The following is a 7,973-nucleotide window of genomic DNA, read 5'->3' as shown; positions in this document are numbered from 1 at the left end:
TAATATGCCATTTGCACCTAATCCATATTATGTTGCATACAATATGCCTCAAATGCCATTTAGCATGCCTTACTGGAATAACATGTTTTCACCAAGCATGCCATTTCCTGTTAGCCATAACATGCATGATAATTCTGTTGCATTTAGTGGTTTCAAAGGTACAACCCAATTGACTAAGGAAGAATCTGAAATTCCTAAGTCAAATGAGATAAAACCTAAGAAACAGAAGAAGAAAGCTAACAAGGCAGGACCCAAGGAAACTTGGGTACCAAAATTAACTTGATTTGATTTTGATGTGTGCAGGGAAACATAAAGAATCTTTGGTACTTGGATAGTGGTTGTTCAAGACACATGACTGGTGATTCTATCCTGTTCACAGAGTTTAAGGAGAGAGTTGGCCCAAGAATTACTTTTGGATATGACAGCAAAGGTTATACTATTTGATATGGCTTGATTTTAAAGGACAATATCATCATTAAAGAGGTTGCCTTAGTGGATGGTCTCAAACACAATCTGTTGAGTATCAGCTAGCTTTGTGACAAAGGCAACTCAGTAACCTTCAACAAAGAAGCTTGTGTTGTGACTAACAATCAAAACAACAAAGTGGTTCTCACTGGTGTGAGAAGAGGAAATGTGTACCTAGCTGACTTCAACTCAACTAAAGCAGAATCTGTAACTTGTCTTCTCAGTAAAGCAAGTCAAGATGAAATTTGGCTATGACACAAGAAGCTATCCCATTTAAACGTCAAGACCATGAATGAGCTGGTGAAGAAAGAACTAGTAAGAGGCATTCCTCTAGTGGAGTTTACAAAGGATGGACTGTGTGATGCCTGCCAAAAAGGGAAGCAGATCAAAGCATCATTCAGGAAGAAACTTGATTCAGCAATTGAAGAGCCTCTGCAACTGCTTCACATGGACCTGTTTGGACCAGTCAATGTATTGTCAATTTCAAAGAAAAGATTTTGCCTAGTAATTGTAGATAATTTTTCAAAGTTCTCTTGGACATATTTCCTAAAGTCTAAAGATGAGGCTAGTAAAATCATCAACATTCACATAAGGCAAGTTAACAATCATCCTGATTTCAAAGTGAGAAGAATTAGGAGTGACAATGGAACAGAGTTCAAGAACTATGTCATGAGAGCATTTTGTGAGGAAAATGGAATCTTACATGAGTTCTCAGCAGCAAGGACTCCACAACAGAATGGAGTAGTGGAAAGGAAGAACAGATCACTTATTGAAGCTGCAAGGACAATGCTTGAGGAATCAAAATTACCAACATTTTTCTGGGTTGAAGCTGTAAACACTGCATGCTACACTCAGAACATCTCTCTGATTAATCAAGCAAGATGCATGACTCCTTATCGATTGTTCAAGAACAAGAAGCCAACTCTAAACTTTCTTCATGTCTTTGGCTATAAATGCTGTATTCTGAGAAATCAAACTGATCAAAATAGGAAGTTTGATGCTAAAGCAGATGAAAGAATTTTTGTTGGATATGCTGCTGGTAAAGCATATAGAGTCTACAATCTAAGAACTAACATTGTTATGGAATCTATACATGTTGTGTTTGATGATAAAAAGATTGAAGGACTGAAAGATGGATATTACCATGAGAGCCTCAAATTCGACAATGTTGAGATGGTAAGTGATGAAAGTGATGATGAGAGTGATCAAGAAACAGTGTCTAAGGATAATGCAGACAAATCTACCACCAATGAAGCACAAAACTAAACATCCGTCGAGTTACATAATGCTTTATCCGTCAGAAGGCAATCTGTGTTATCCGTCGGAAGACAACCTGGCTCATCCGTCGGTACTCAAAATTCACCATCCTTCGGGTTATCTAAAGGAGCAGGAAGTCAAGGTAGATCACCCATAGAAAGTATCCCTTTCTCAAATCAAAGATCATCAAACTCAGGGGGAGTTTCCAGCAATCAAAACTCAATCACACTTCAAGACAACATTGAGGTCTCTTCATCTAGAGCTAATCTACCTCAACCAAGGAAATGGACAAAAGATCACCCCTTTGAACTGATTTTTGGTGATGTTTCTTCTAGAGTTCAAACCAGGAGAGCAACTCAAGAAGAATGTCTATACAGCAGCTTTCTGTCAAAGGAAGAACCAAAGAAGGTAGTAGAAGCCTTGTTAGATCCTGATTGGATTTTAGCTATGCAGGAGGAGCTAAACCAATTTGAAAGGAATAAAGTATGGAAGCTGGTACCCAAGCCTAAAGTAAAGAATCCAATAGACACCAAATGGGTATTCAGAAACAAGATGGATGAAAATGGCATAGTAGTAAGGAACAAAGCCAGATTGGTTGCTAAAGGCTATTGCCAGCAAGAAGGAATAGATTTTGATGAAACATTTGCTCCTGTTGCAAGACTTGAAGCCATCAGAATCTTCTTAGCCTATGCAGCCCATGCCAATTTCAAGGTCTATCAAATGGATGTCAAAAGTGCCTTTCTGAATGGAGATTTAGAGGAAGAAGTGTATGTTAATCAGCCTCCTGGCTTTGAAGATCCAAATTTTCCAGAGTATGTCTATTATCTACTGAAATCACTTTATGGACTGAAGCAAGCACCTAGAGCCTAGTATGACACTTTATCAAATTTCCTTTTGGAAAATCACTTCACAAGAGGTACTATAGATAAAACTTTATTTTTCAGAAATGTCAATGGCTCTAGCATTCTTGTTCAAATTTATGTAGATGATATTATTTTTGGCTCTACAGATGAGAAACTTTGTAAAAAGTTTGCCAAACTGATGCAAAGTAAGTATGAAATGAGTATGATGGGAGAACTAACTTACTTTCTTAGTTTACAAGTTAAGCAAGTTAGTGATGGAATATTCATTAGTCAAACTAAATATATTTTTGATCTTTTAAAGAAGTTTGATCTAATGGATTGCACATCTGCAAAAACTCCCATGGCCACTGCAACTAAGCTTGAATTAAACACTACTGAAAAGTCTGTGGATATTTTAAGCTATAGAGGCATGGTTGGCTCACTTCTATACTTAACAGCTAGTACGCCAGATATAATATTTGCTACATGTTTATGTGCAAGATTTCAGGCTGATCCTAGAGAATCTCACTTGATAGCTATTAAGAGAATTTTCAGATATCTCAAGGAAACACCAAAACTTGGCATTTGGTATCCTAGAGATTCTGGTTTTGATCTAACTGGTTATTCAGATGCAGATTATGCAGGTTGCAGAATTGACAGAAAGAGCATAACAGGAACTTGTAAATTTCTAGGAAACAAGCTTGTGTCCTGGTTCAGTAAAAAGCAAAATTCAGTTTCTACTTCTACAGCTGAAGCTGAATATATTGTTGCTGGCAGTTGATGTGCACAAATTTTATGGATGAAAAATCAATTGCTAGACTATGGTTTGCAAGTTGAGAGGATTCATATTTTCTGTGATAACACAAGTGCAATTGCCATCACTGAAAATCCAGTGCAACATTCAAGGACAAAGCACATAGACATCAAGTACCATTTCATAAGGGAACATGTAATGAATGGTACTGTAGAGTTACATTTTGTTCCAAGTGAGAAGCAACTTGCAGAGATCTTTACCAAGCCACTGGATGAATCCACCTTTTCAAGGTTGGTAAGTGAGTTAGGTATGCTTAATTACTCTTGAATTTGTCTGAGTTATTTTGCAAGTTGAAAGGTAGCCAGAAATTTAGCTGATTTTTAGTCATGGATGAAATTTTGGCTAAATCAAAATTTGCATCTCAACGGATGACCATTATCCATCGAGTTGAGTCATCCGTCGATATACTATTTGCAAATAAAAATCAATTACTTTTCTGGAATCCTTTAAAACTCGACGGATAACAGTTTATACTCATCCGTCGAATTGTCTAAATCTTAACCGTTAATTCCCTGAACATTATCCATCGAGTATACTTATAGTTTGTAAGCATTACACGACGGATAATGGGTGGAATTTTTACAGTTTATTTTTTTTTAAAATGGCTATTTTAGGCAATTTCTATTGGTAATTTACTTTTCTTTATTATTTTCATCCGTTGTTTTTGAGATAGTATAAAAGCTTATTTCATTCCAATTATTTTCTTTTATCATTCTCAAATTCAACTGCTTTTATTTCATTCTCTCTCAAGCAAATATACTCTTTCTCTTCAAGCTTTCATTCTCTAACAATGGCACCTGAGTAAAAGATTATGTCTCAGACTGGGTTCATTTATGAGAAGAACAACTTCACTGCTTTGGTCAATAAGGGTATTCAGCAATCAGAAGACTATCACAAGATGATGGACTTTGTGAAGAACTGCAAGTTAAGTTATGCCATGCTTGAATCACCCACAATTTTCTGTGAAGTTGTTGAAGAAATGTGGACCACTGCAATCTACAACTCTACTGACAAAACCATCACTCTATCAAAGGTAATAAATTTTGTATCAATAGTGATGTAATAAAAGCATGTTTCAAAATTCCTGATGATAATGTAACTTCACCACACAATGACACTGATATTATCAATATGCTTAATTCCATGCATTATGCACTTCCTACTACTAAGCTAAGTGATATTAGAAGATTAGGTCTTAGGAAGGAATGGAGTTTCATGTGTGATGTTGTGACTAAAGTTTTCTCTGGAAAAATCAGTAATTTTGATTCTGTGAACATTTTTATGCTTAACATGTTATACATGCTAGTTACAGATAAATTTTATAATTTTAGTGACCTTGTCGTGTATGAATTAGGTTTTAAAGTAGGTGAGTTAGCCAAAAGGGGAAAGAATGTATATTATGCTAGATTTTTTATGATATTGGCTAACCATCTTTGTCAAGAGATTGTACTAGAGAACCCAAATAATAAATTAGCTTGTTGGGTTCAAGAGAGAAGAATCATTGCAGATTTGAACAGAGCCAACCATCATAGGGATTTGCCAATGTTCTACTTTCCTGTAATGCAGACACCTCAGGTAAGTGAGGTAAGTTCATCCATACCCTCAACTATTCCAATCTCCTCAATTTCTTTGAGTTCAGGAGTAGCTATGGAAACTGTGACAATGACCAAACAGTTGCCTACCAAAGCTGCCAAAACAACTGTAATTTCTAAATTCAAGTCAAAGAAAACCTCCTCTGGTATCTCTCAAAAGGTATTAGTTGAAAAATCCATCAAAGCCAAAGAGGGGAGTGTGAAGGAGGGTCAGTTAGGTGAGGGAAGGGGTGAAAATCAAAGAAACCCCAAGTATAAGGTTGGAGAGTTGAGTGAATCCCAGCCTAGCCACACTACAGTTTCCCAACAAATTGCAGTGCTTAAAAAGGACAAAAGCTCACTTCTAGCTGCATCCTCCCAAAAGGATGTAGCTATTGAACAAAGCTTTCAGCCAAGAGCACAGGCCAAAAGGGTGAGGGACACAAGCTCACCCCAAACTTACACAATAAAGAAGAAATCCAAAACAACTGGGGATGCACAGGGCACACACACAGTGCAAACTGGTGCTAAAGACACAGTCCCCGCACTTTCTCAAATTCAGATTGATGTGCCTCCAATAAATGTGGAGTCACAGCCAAAATCTCTTATAATAGAAGCCTCTGAAACACCTTACTCACCAACAAACTCTCTGGAAGTGGATATGATAAACACTTCAATTCCTGATTCCCCTTCTTTAACTCTGTTGGGGAAGCCAAAATCTAGTGCAAGTGAGCATCTTCTTTTAGGTGATTTGTTGGCTCACTTTCCAATTCTTTCAGATACTATTGTGACATCTGTGCCTCAAATAACTTCAATCAACACAGAGTCAACAATAGTTTTTCTTCCCACCTCATTCATTTCTACTCTCTCGATGGATAGTGCTCATCCGTCGAGTAGTGATTGTATCACGACGGATAAGCTTAACAGCAGTTATCCGTCGGATAGCTTTACCACTCACCCGATGGATATCACTTATCCGTCGAGTGTCTCTGCACAACTTCAAACTTCAATTATTTCTAGTGCAGAAGATTTAGTGGTAATACAGTCACTCTTAGGACTGAGAGAGGAGAGTGCTTTGAGTGAGAGGCTGGGTTGCTCCCAGGCAAAAGGAGAGGAAAAGAGTGAATCTCAGCAATCCATTTATTCAGGATTGGCAAAAGTGAGTGAGAGGAGTCCCACCTTAGAAGGTGAAGGTGAGGGTGTGAGGGTGGGGAGCCAGGGTGAGACCCTGATGCAACAAAAGAGAGATTATGAGAGAAAGGCAGGTACAGGAGAAATAAGGGTGGATCCAGCCATTGCTAGTGAGTCAATGATTGTGGATGATGCTGAAAAGGGAAGACAATTTCAGCAACATTAAAAAGCTGAAATTGATAACATTTCCTTGGATGCTAACACTTTTACTCATCCTATGTCAGCCTATCAATTGTTGGCTGCTCAGGGCAATGTGGAGGCAGAACGGACTTTGAATTTAGTGCACACCTCAGAATCTCTTCAAAGAGATAAAGCTGCTGTCAATAGGATGCCTTCTCAAGCTGGTGAGCCATCTGAAGAATTTCGAGTAAATTATAATGATGATGACTCTGTTTCTTTGAATGGAAGCATGAACTTAGTGGGAGATGAAGGCCCAAGTTCTGTTTCAAATTTACCTGGATGGGCATGGACAAAGGAATCTACACCAGGTCAATTTGGTGTATCTTTGGTCAAGCAAGTGATGGCTATTCAAAAAGCCCTTCAGGAAACTTCAGATGTTGGTACCAAGGCCATTCTTCAAGCTCACCTAGACTCTCTACATCTCATGAAGATCCAGCACTTAAGACAGAATCTGAGTGTGGATGAACTAAAAAGAGATATAGCTGACTTGAAGACATACAATTCTGAGAAGCTGGATTCAGTAATGCCATATGGTACCATGCAAGATCTATTACTAAGATTGAGGAGAGAATCAGATTCTGAAAAGAAGCTGGCCAAGCTGGAAGACAGAGTTCAAGTTATTGAGAATTCAGTGGTTATCCTTCTTCAAAATTAACAGACTCAAACAAATCTTCTCATGCAACTGGCTAAAGCACAAGGTCTAACTCCTCAACTTGATGATAATAAAAAGGGGGAGAGAGAATCAAGTATGGGGGAGAAAGGACAAACTGAGGGGGAGAAACTTCAAGTACAAATCAGCAAAGTAATTGTACCTTCAATTACTGTCTCCAAGCCAACAGTTGCAGATGGTATAGATCTAATTAAAGCAGCAGCAGCAAATTTGAAAGTTGTTGAAAAAGGAAAGTTGAGTTTGATCAACTGGAATAAGATTGATGAGGAGATACAGAAAAAGTTTGAACTAGTCAAGGAGCCAGTTAAGTCATCCATCCATCACTCTCATGTCAAGCCAATCAGTGTGAATGAGATGAGCATGAACTATCTGGAAAAAGGACAATCTTCCTGCATCAAGTCTACAAAGGCTGAAACAATTCTTAAACCAAGGGAAAATTATCCTAAATCATCTGGGAAGAATCCTATGGACACTGTGTATGAGACACCCAGGCCTGATGAAAAGAAGCTTCTGTCAAGATCTATTGTCTTCTATAAAGATCCAGCTAATTCAGCTTCAAAAAGGAGAATTGCTAAGATATTCAGAAGTGGAAAGGAAATTTGTGTGGTAGCTGGACATCCACAATTTGCTCAAGCAAAGAAAAAAGAAAAAGCCAGATTAAAGTAGGAAAAGAGGCAAGCTGCTCTAGATGCAAAGAAGTCTAAACAAAAGAAAGAACAGATTGCTATCTTGGCCAAGCTACAGGCTGTAAACTCTTCTCAACAAATTCCCTCTCAACCATCTGAAGCTGCTGAATCAAAGAAGAAAATTGAAGAACAGAAGAAATCCCCAAGGAAGAAAGAATTGGCTAGAAGAACAAAAAGGAAACTGGATGTTGTTGACAAGGAATTGGAAGATCAATTTCCTAAGGAATCCACACCAGCTACAACTCAAGCATCAAAGCCCTTTGTGGTATTTGAAGACATAAGGGTGGTGGATCCCTA

This window comes from Apium graveolens, chromosome 3, assembly GCF_009905375.1.
Source record: "Apium graveolens cultivar Ventura chromosome 3, ASM990537v1, whole genome shotgun sequence".
NCBI classification, from domain to species: Eukaryota; Viridiplantae; Streptophyta; class Magnoliopsida; order Apiales; family Apiaceae; genus Apium; species Apium graveolens.
The sequence above is the reverse complement of the archived record's forward strand: the minus strand, read 5'-3'. Positions refer to the sequence as shown.